General features: G+C 37.6%; 1 protein-coding gene across 3 annotated transcripts in view; it reads right to left on the reverse strand.

The window, feature by feature from the left end:
• The window catches only part of LOC106876969 (beta-secretase 1), a 55622-nt gene extending 54435 nt beyond the window's left edge, over nt 1–1187 (reverse strand). For 2 of the 3 annotated variants that reach the window (XM_014925740.2, XM_014925738.2), the window contains exon 1: nt 1074–1187. The gene's annotated coding sequence lies outside the window, so the exon portion shown is untranslated. The remainder of the gene's footprint in view (nt 1–1073) is intronic. The other variant, XM_014925739.2, reaches the window with a different exon arrangement.
• Between the last annotated feature and the right edge of the window lie 7574 nt (nt 1188–8761).

The raw sequence follows: 8761 nt of genomic DNA on the forward strand, positions 1-8761 counted from the left end.
ATATATATATATATATATATATATATATATATATATACACACACACACACACACATTCTCTGGATTTTATAGTATGAAATATTCATCACGGCTGGGATATTTAATACTATAAATTTTGGATAATAAACCCACTCTACTGACAGATATACGAGAGCATCTTCTCCCTGACTTATGGTATCTTAGACGACTAACGTGTGTATATATATATATATATATATATATTAGCATATCTGAAGATCTACATAAATACTTCAGAAAGTCTATGTCCAATTATGAGAGTGGACTGCGAGCGTATGTACACACACACACACATATATGTGTGTGTGTGTGTATTAACGAATAATGGAGCTTGTGTGTGTCTACGTTATGTAATACTACAACTACTTATAATAATAATAATAAAATGAATTACCAATTAAAAAACAGCAAGACTTGATTTGAGTGTATGTATGTGTGTGGACACATAAACACAACACCACAAGAAACAGCAATTACAAGCAGATGCAAGCGTAAAATAGTTGTTATTCTCCAAACAATTGAATGCTTGATGAGAGAAAACGAAAGAATAGAAGAAACAAGCAAAAATATCAATATATATATATATATTATCGGATCAGTACAGGAATCAGAAAAATAATTTGACTAGGCACAAAGCCAATTTCCACAGGGGAAATAGATCTCAGGTTATGGAATCTTCCTCCTGGGTCCTTATTTGACGAACCCGGGCAGAATCAGAGATAAGGGTTCAAACTCTGGGAGAGAAGTGAGCTCAGAACCAAAAGAAACGACAATACAGAGATAATGTAAAATGGTTAAAGTGATTTAGTTCGGTGCTTGGCCCACCTCGGTTATTAAATAAATCGTCGTAAATAGTTTCACTATGACAAGAATGTAAAGTGGTAATTAAATTTTTTAGGTGAAAATATCAAGGATTAAAAGCAACAAGTTTAAGTATAGTGAAAGTAAAGTTACTAACGCTCCCTACGCAAAGAAAAACAAATGTTGGCAATAAACCCAATCAATATAGGAAACAAAAAAAAAATTTATAAACTTTAGAATGTTTCTTTGCCTACCTCACCTCGGTGAACGTAGAGCATCGGTCAGTGCTTGCTAAATGTGGAACACGAACTGAACGAGATGAGTAATGCGAGAGTTAACCACTCTTGTTAGTTCCGGCTACGAGGGCTTGGTGGCGCTGATGTTTAATTAATGTAATTCATTCCAGGAAAAGAACCTTTCCAGTCGAGCTGTGGGAGGGACAACATTAATGCTTTATATGCCAAATGTAGTTCTTTATTGCCCACAGGAGGCTAAACATAGAGGGGACAGGCAAGGGGATTAAGTCGATTACATCGACTCCAGTAATTAACTGGTACTTATTTAATCGACCCCGAAAGGATGAAAAGCAAAGTCGACCTCGGCGGAATTTGAACTCAGAACATAACAGCAGACGAAATACCGCTAGACATTTCGCCCGGCGTGCTAACTTTTCTTATTTCTATATTGCCCACAAGGGGCTAAACATAGAGGGGACAAACAAGGACAGACAAACGGATTAAGTCGATTACATCGACCCAGGGCGTAACTGGTGCTTAATTTATCGACCCCGAAAGGATGAAAGGCAAAGTCGACCTCAGCGGAATTTGAACTCAGAACGTAAATACAGACGAAATACCGCTAAGCATTTCGTCCGGCGTGCTAACGTTTCTGCCTACTAGAAATATTTCTAACATAGACACAAGGCTTGAAATTTTTATTGAGAAGAGAACAGTCTGTTATATCGATCTCAGTACTTGATTAGTACCGTATTTCTCGATCTCGGAAGGATGAAAAGCAAAATTGATCTCGGAGGGATTTGAACATAACATAAAGAATCGGAATAGATACTGCAAGGCATTTTCTTTTTCTAACACCCCACTAAGTACCTGAAATATCTAGCAACTGTAAACAAATATATCGCACAAGTCTTTTCTGGAGAATCACCCAGTCGCGAACTTTAACAACTGTCAGTAATAGCAATTCCTGTTGTTCTCAAATTAGAGAACAAAAAAATACTTAGTGAGCCTGTGTTCGATCGACTTGCTTGAAATAGCAACCAAATCTCTTTCAAATTACACCTTACAGTCTTAACAAGACGTGTATTCAGGTTAATGTAGTCCTTGCTAGACTTATACCTTCCTCTAGATTATTGCTTCAACGTCTTTGATAATACTTTTTTTGTTTTTATTTTGTTTTTGTTTTTTTCGATCAAAGTTGATTTGAAGATCACACACAGGTTAGAGAGTCACTACGTGCTCACTCACCCAACCTGCTAGAAAATCTCCCATTAATCATTGGCCGCTGGAACTGCTTCCGTCATAAATATGTTTGACCAGGACAGACTTAGAGGGAAAACAACAATTAAAGAGTCTCCTAAGTTTTTTTTTTTTTTAATTAAAATATTTTTGGCATTCCATCGATATTGGCCTACAGAGTGTCGGTATGAGGAGACGACGTCATTCATCCTCTTTTTCAGCTTAGTTTCGTTATGTATGTCGTGAGGGAAAGTTGTAGGGGAAGCTCAAAAATTTGCCCAATATATTTCTATACTTCATCACCAGACTAATGAAATCATTATCATAATCAACACCACCACTAAAGTTACCACCTGTTCATGTAGGCGCCAATATGACTTCAAAAGATAGGGCAGTGAGCTAGCAGAAATGTTAGCACACCGGGCGAAATGCTTAGCGGTATTTCGTCTGTCTTTATGTTCAGAGTTCAAATTCCGCCGAGGTCGACTTTGCCTTTCATCCTTTCGGGGCTGATAAATTAAGTACCAGTTGCATAATGAGGTCAATCTAATCGACTGGATCCCTCCCACAAAACTTTTGGGCCTTGTGCCTAGAGTAGAAAAGAACTGTTAGCATGCAGGGCAAAATCCTTCATAGCATTTCGTCCTTCTTTACGTCCTGAGTTCAATTTCCACTTAGGTTGACAGTGCCCTTCATCCTTTTTAGGATTGATAAAATAAGTACCAGTTTGGGCACTGGGGGTGGTGTAATCAACTTATTCCCTCCCCGAAATTGCTGGCCTTGTGCCAAAATTTGAAACTAATGTGACTTCAAAAGATGTCAATCAGTTGTTTCTGCTTTGCATATGAATAACAAGGGACAAACTGGTAAAAAATTGCAATAATTTTGTCATATTTAGAGAAAACTACTAGAGAGGCCAAGTTCAATACCTCCAGCCTTTGGTTCACAAATCCCTAATTAAGAACCCATGCTCAAAGTGATGATTTGATCAGCTAAAAGTAGTTACCAAACCTCCCTTAAAACACATCTAGTTGCCTTTAAAAAAAAGGACAAATTAGATAATGTAATCCTAACAAGACAAGATGGTCACAACTAGATTGGTTTTGATTAGTTTTGCTCAGTTTAGGTTGACCTTGGATTAAACAACAAAAAGAAAAACCCATAAGGTATTTCTAGCTAACTGTTTGACCTGGGAATGCTCATCAGAGAAAGTAACCTGAGATAAAGTGTGTCTAAATAAAAGATGGGAAGGTCATGGCTGGAGTACCTTTTGTTGTAGGTCTACATGACCAGGTCAGACCTAGGGTTAAGAGAAATAACAACAACAAAGTTTATTAACAGTAGCTAAGTCTAATCTAGTTGGACTGTTGTTAATATATTCAATACATTAAGGCAGTGAGCTGGCAGAATCATCGTGCCAGGCAAAATGCTTAGTGGCATTTTGTTCATCTTTACATTCTAAGTTCATCCTTTCAGAGTTGATAAGTACCAGTTGCTTACTGGGGTTGATGTAATTGACTTAATCCCTCCCCTGAACTTGCTGGCCTTGTGCTAAAATTTGAGACCAACATATTTAGTACATTGTTGTTGCTATAGAAAGATCATTAAAAATATTGTTACTATTAGTTAATGAATAATATGTAATTATTGAAGCAACCAAGGGAAACAGTTCTGGACATGTTTCAGTTTTATAAGACTCCTACAGCAAGCATAGACTTTATTGTACTTGATAAATAAAACCATAGTTCTCAACCATTTTTTAATCTATGGACCCCCATAGCCATTTTATGTTTTGAAACTAGTTTTATACATACTTCTTTCAAAATTCCTATTTTGTTTATCATGCACTCACTTGTGTAGGCTGGATTTGGACTGTGTAACACTTCAGAAAAAGAAACCTAACTGTTTCTTGTAATAAATACATCTAAAGCAAAATTTTTCCATGGACTTGTGTTTGTATTCAAGAATTTTAAAACCATGTCACGAGATTTATTACTGGTAAACACTAAACAGATACACAATTTACATATTGGTTTCAAATTTTGGCACGGGGCCAGAAAGTTCTGGGCAAGTGGGTAGTTGATAATACCAACCCAAGTGCTCAACCGGTACTTATTTTATTGACCCCGAAAGGATGAAAGGCAAAGTCAACCTCACTGACATTTGAACTCAAGTATTTTGCCTGGTGTGCTAAAGATTCTGCCTGCTTGCTCACCTATATGCAGTGTACATGTTAAATCTTAGAGGAATGACAAAACTGCAAATGTTTGCTCACATCAAATGTTTTACTTTTGGTCTTTCTATGATCTGTCTGCAGGGTATTAAGCCTTAAGAGAGAAACTAAGGATGCTACAATGATAGACAGAGAGATGAGTGCCTAAAATTGTTTCAATTTTTGTCATTGACAGAACTCAATGCAATGATAGTGAGCAGGGATAAATTGTAAGTGTGTAGTAGGGTCATGTTCATAGTGTTTCATATTATGCTAAAAACAGAAGTAAGGATTAAAAGAAAATGGTTTTTACATGTGAATGGAATCACAGTAGAAGACTAAAAAGATCACTTCTTTATGGGGGAACATCAATTAAATGAAAACTTTAACAGTTTATAGAGGGTTGCATTTGTGTATCAGCCAATATGGGCCATGGCACAGAGGCCCAAATAGGTCTAAATCTAGCCCTGATTGTACAGATTTTCATCATTTTTACATTTTTCCTGAGCAAATATTAATTTACCTAACATAAACAGAGGACTAATGTCAAATAGAATATTGGTTTCAAATTTTGAAAAAAGGCCAGCAATTTTAGAGGAGGGGGTAAGTCGATTACATCAACCCCAGTGTTCAACTGGTACTTATTTCATCAACCCCGAAATGATGAAAGGCAAAGCTGACCTCGGTAGAATTTGAACTCAGAACATAAAGACAAATGGAATGCCACTGAGCATTTTGCCTGGTATGCTAACAATTTTGCCTGCTCATTGCCTTATGTCAGATGGAATATTGATAATCACGTTTTATCTAATGCAAATCTCACCCTGGTAGTTCCTAAGTTTTTGTCAAAGTTCTCCCGTAACCATCTTTAACTGTAATCCACAACTGCTAGTGTATTTCCTCCATCTCTAAACACATCTGTTATATCAGGTTCTGAATGATTTTAGGGATAAAAACATTTGTAACATTTGTTACCAAAGCATCTCAAGAATTCAGGTGCAGGCATGGCTGTGTGGTAAGAAGCTTGCTTCTCAACCATGTGGTCTTGAGTTCAGTTCCACTGTGCAGCACCTTGGGCAAGTGTCTTCTACTGTAGCTCCAAGCAAACCAAAGCCTTGTGAGTGGGTTTGGTAGATGGAAACTGAAAGAAACTGGGTTTTGTGGGTGGGTGTATGTATCTGGCAACCAGTTCTCCCACTTTATCCAGACATATCTACAACACCCCACAACACATCTATAATACCTTCATAGCACTTCATAGTTCTCACACTCACTCCAGACACATCTGCAACACCCCACAATGTTGCTATGACACCATCCTAACAACACTATCTCTCTCATATACAAATATATCGGCAATATACCGGGTTGGTGGAGGCGCAATGACCCAGTGGCTAGGGCAGCGGACTCGCAGTCATAGGATCGCGGTTTTGATTCCCAGACCAGGCGTTGTGAGTGTTTATTGAGTGAAAACACCTAAAGCTCCACGAGGCTCCGGTAGGGGATGGTGGCGAACCCTGCTGTATTCTTTCACCACAACTTTCTTTCGCTCTTACTTTCTGTTGTGCCTGTAATTCAAATGGTCAGCCTTGTCACACTGTGTCATGCTGAATATCCTCGAGAACTATGTTAAGGGTACACGTGTCTGTGGAGTGCTCAGCCACTTGCACGTTAATTTCACGAGCAGGCTGTTCCATTGATCGGATCAACTGGACGTCATAAGCGACAGAGTGCCAACAACAACAACAATACAGGGTGGGTTGAAAATCACATACCAAAGTATTAGACTTTTTATTTACATTACATTATCATTATTATTATTATTATTATTATTCATTTTGTTCACCATGTACGAGTATGTGTGTATTCATCATAATTTTATTTATTTTGTTTGATTTTAGGAAAATTGAAGTATGTCTTTATCAATTCCAGAGCATATTGAACTTATATTGTGTGTGACTTTTGGCTCATCCTCTATATCAATATATTAGCCACATCAATAAGCTTCAGACACTTTGCTGGGAAATACAAGACACCAATGGTATGTCAAAGCACAACAGCTGTCACATTCTGGCCAAATCCACCTTGGCTAACTCCATTATCAACAACTCTAGAATCTAGAAGACACACACAACCAAGGCTTAGGTGCTTGTTCTGTCGTGGCTGGCATGGAACTAAGCAACAACAACAACAACAGCAGCAGCAGCAGCAGCAATGACCACAACAACAACAACAGTAGCAACAACAGGAACAGCAACAGCAACAGTTATACAGAAACATGTTGGACAATGGAGATAGAACAACAGACATAAACTGTATCACATGGTTGCTAGATCTGCTAAAAATAACAAGCAAATCTCCCGAAAATTACACCCTATCATCTTGAAACAGGAAGGTTATATAAGGTAATATAGTCCTAGAAACCTGGGAAAGGGATTGTTATGAATAAAATGCCTTTGATCATAGGCTGGTTGGATCAGGGTCAACCTGGTGTTAAACATCACCACCACCACCACCACTACCTACAGCAACAACAACAACTACTGCACCACCATCACCACCACCTACAACTACAATAACATGTCTATTGTACAGTTCACAGCTGCAGAGAAGAATGTGTAATTATTATTGCTGTGTCTATTGATTTCTTACATTGCCACATATGGCACAAGGAATGAAGAATCAATACAAGGAATGAAAAATCGACCAGAAAATACATCCTCATTTATTTTATTTCTATTTATTTTTGTATCACACAATCTGTATGAACAAGGATGTTATTCATTGCTGGCTGCCAATGGACTAATTACTATCTCATTACATTTCTGACCATAGTAAGAACAATAAGGCAGTGTTGGTAAATCAGGGAACAACAAATATCTCCAGTGCCTTTGTTCATAAAGCAGCAGTTTTAATGTTTTGCTTACCAATATTTATATCCTTCACCTGTGTGTGTGTGTGCATCTCTCTCTTCTCTTCCCACATGACTGGTGTTCGGCCAAGCCTGATCTTTCTTTCTTGGCTGGCCGTTGTGCGTGCAACATTGATATTCCTCCCTGTGCCTGTGAAACCTTGTATCCCTGCCATAAGGCTTTATTTCCACACCTGCCAGCTTAATTTCGTCCTTAGTCGAAAGACACCTCTTGTTATGTTCTGTTATTATTTTTATTGTATTTGTGTAACATTATTCGTTTCTTTCCGTCCTCGTTTTTGTATACATTCGCAGCTTTCTTCTAAGGAATCTAATGCTCTTAGCTTAGTTTTTCCTTGGGGCTGGCCAGATTGGAGCAATATCGAGTATAACCAGCCAAAATTGCAAAGATAATCTGTATCTCGACTTGTAAAAGAAAACTCCGAATGACCTGTCCTTGTTTTCTTCCTATCGTCTATCTGGATGTTTTGTCCCTTTCTTGTATCACCTAACTGTCTGGATGTTTTGCGTTCTTGTCCCATTTTATATTATTTATACACACACACATATATAGACACAGGCATGGCTGTCTGGTAAGAAGCTTGCTTCCCAACCACATGGTTCCGGGTTTAGTCCCACTGCATGGTACTTTGAGTAAGTGTCTTCCACTATAGCCTTGGGCCAACCAAAGCCTTATAAATGGATTTGGTTGACAGAAACTGAAAGAAGCCCATCATATATATGCATGTATATATTTTATGTGTGCATCTCTGTTTGTCCCCACTTCCTTTACTTGACAACCAATGCTGGTGTGTTTATGTCCCCGTAACATAACGGTTCAGCAAAAGACACCAATAGAATAAGTACGAGGCTTTCAAAAGAATAAGTTGATTTCTTCAACTAAAACCCTTTAAGGCATTGGTCCAGCATGGGTGTAGTCAAATGACTGAAACAAGTAAAAGAATATATAGATCGCTGACCACTACACACATTTTTTTCTCCCCTTGTTTCTTTCTGTTGAAGAGCGTAGGCTTGAAACGTTAGACTTTCTCTATTCCCGAGCGTTATACTAATACATCCATTTGTTGTCTACACCACCTGTCTTCATCTGTTGTTTTTTCGTGAATTCTCCCTATATATATATATATATATATAATAATAATAATAATATTAGGGAATATATAATTCCAAACGTACAGGAATATTCAATTTAGTAATACTAAATTAAATTTCAACATATATAATATATATGTATATAAATACAATTTAGAGAAGAACCACCATTATACAATTCAAACAGTGAAAGTCCCCAATGACACCATCCAGAAAAAAATACTAATCTAA

The sequence above is a fragment of the Octopus bimaculoides genome, chromosome 23 (genome assembly GCF_001194135.2).
Source record: "Octopus bimaculoides isolate UCB-OBI-ISO-001 chromosome 23, ASM119413v2, whole genome shotgun sequence".
Classification (NCBI taxonomy): domain Eukaryota; kingdom Metazoa; phylum Mollusca; class Cephalopoda; order Octopoda; family Octopodidae; genus Octopus; species Octopus bimaculoides.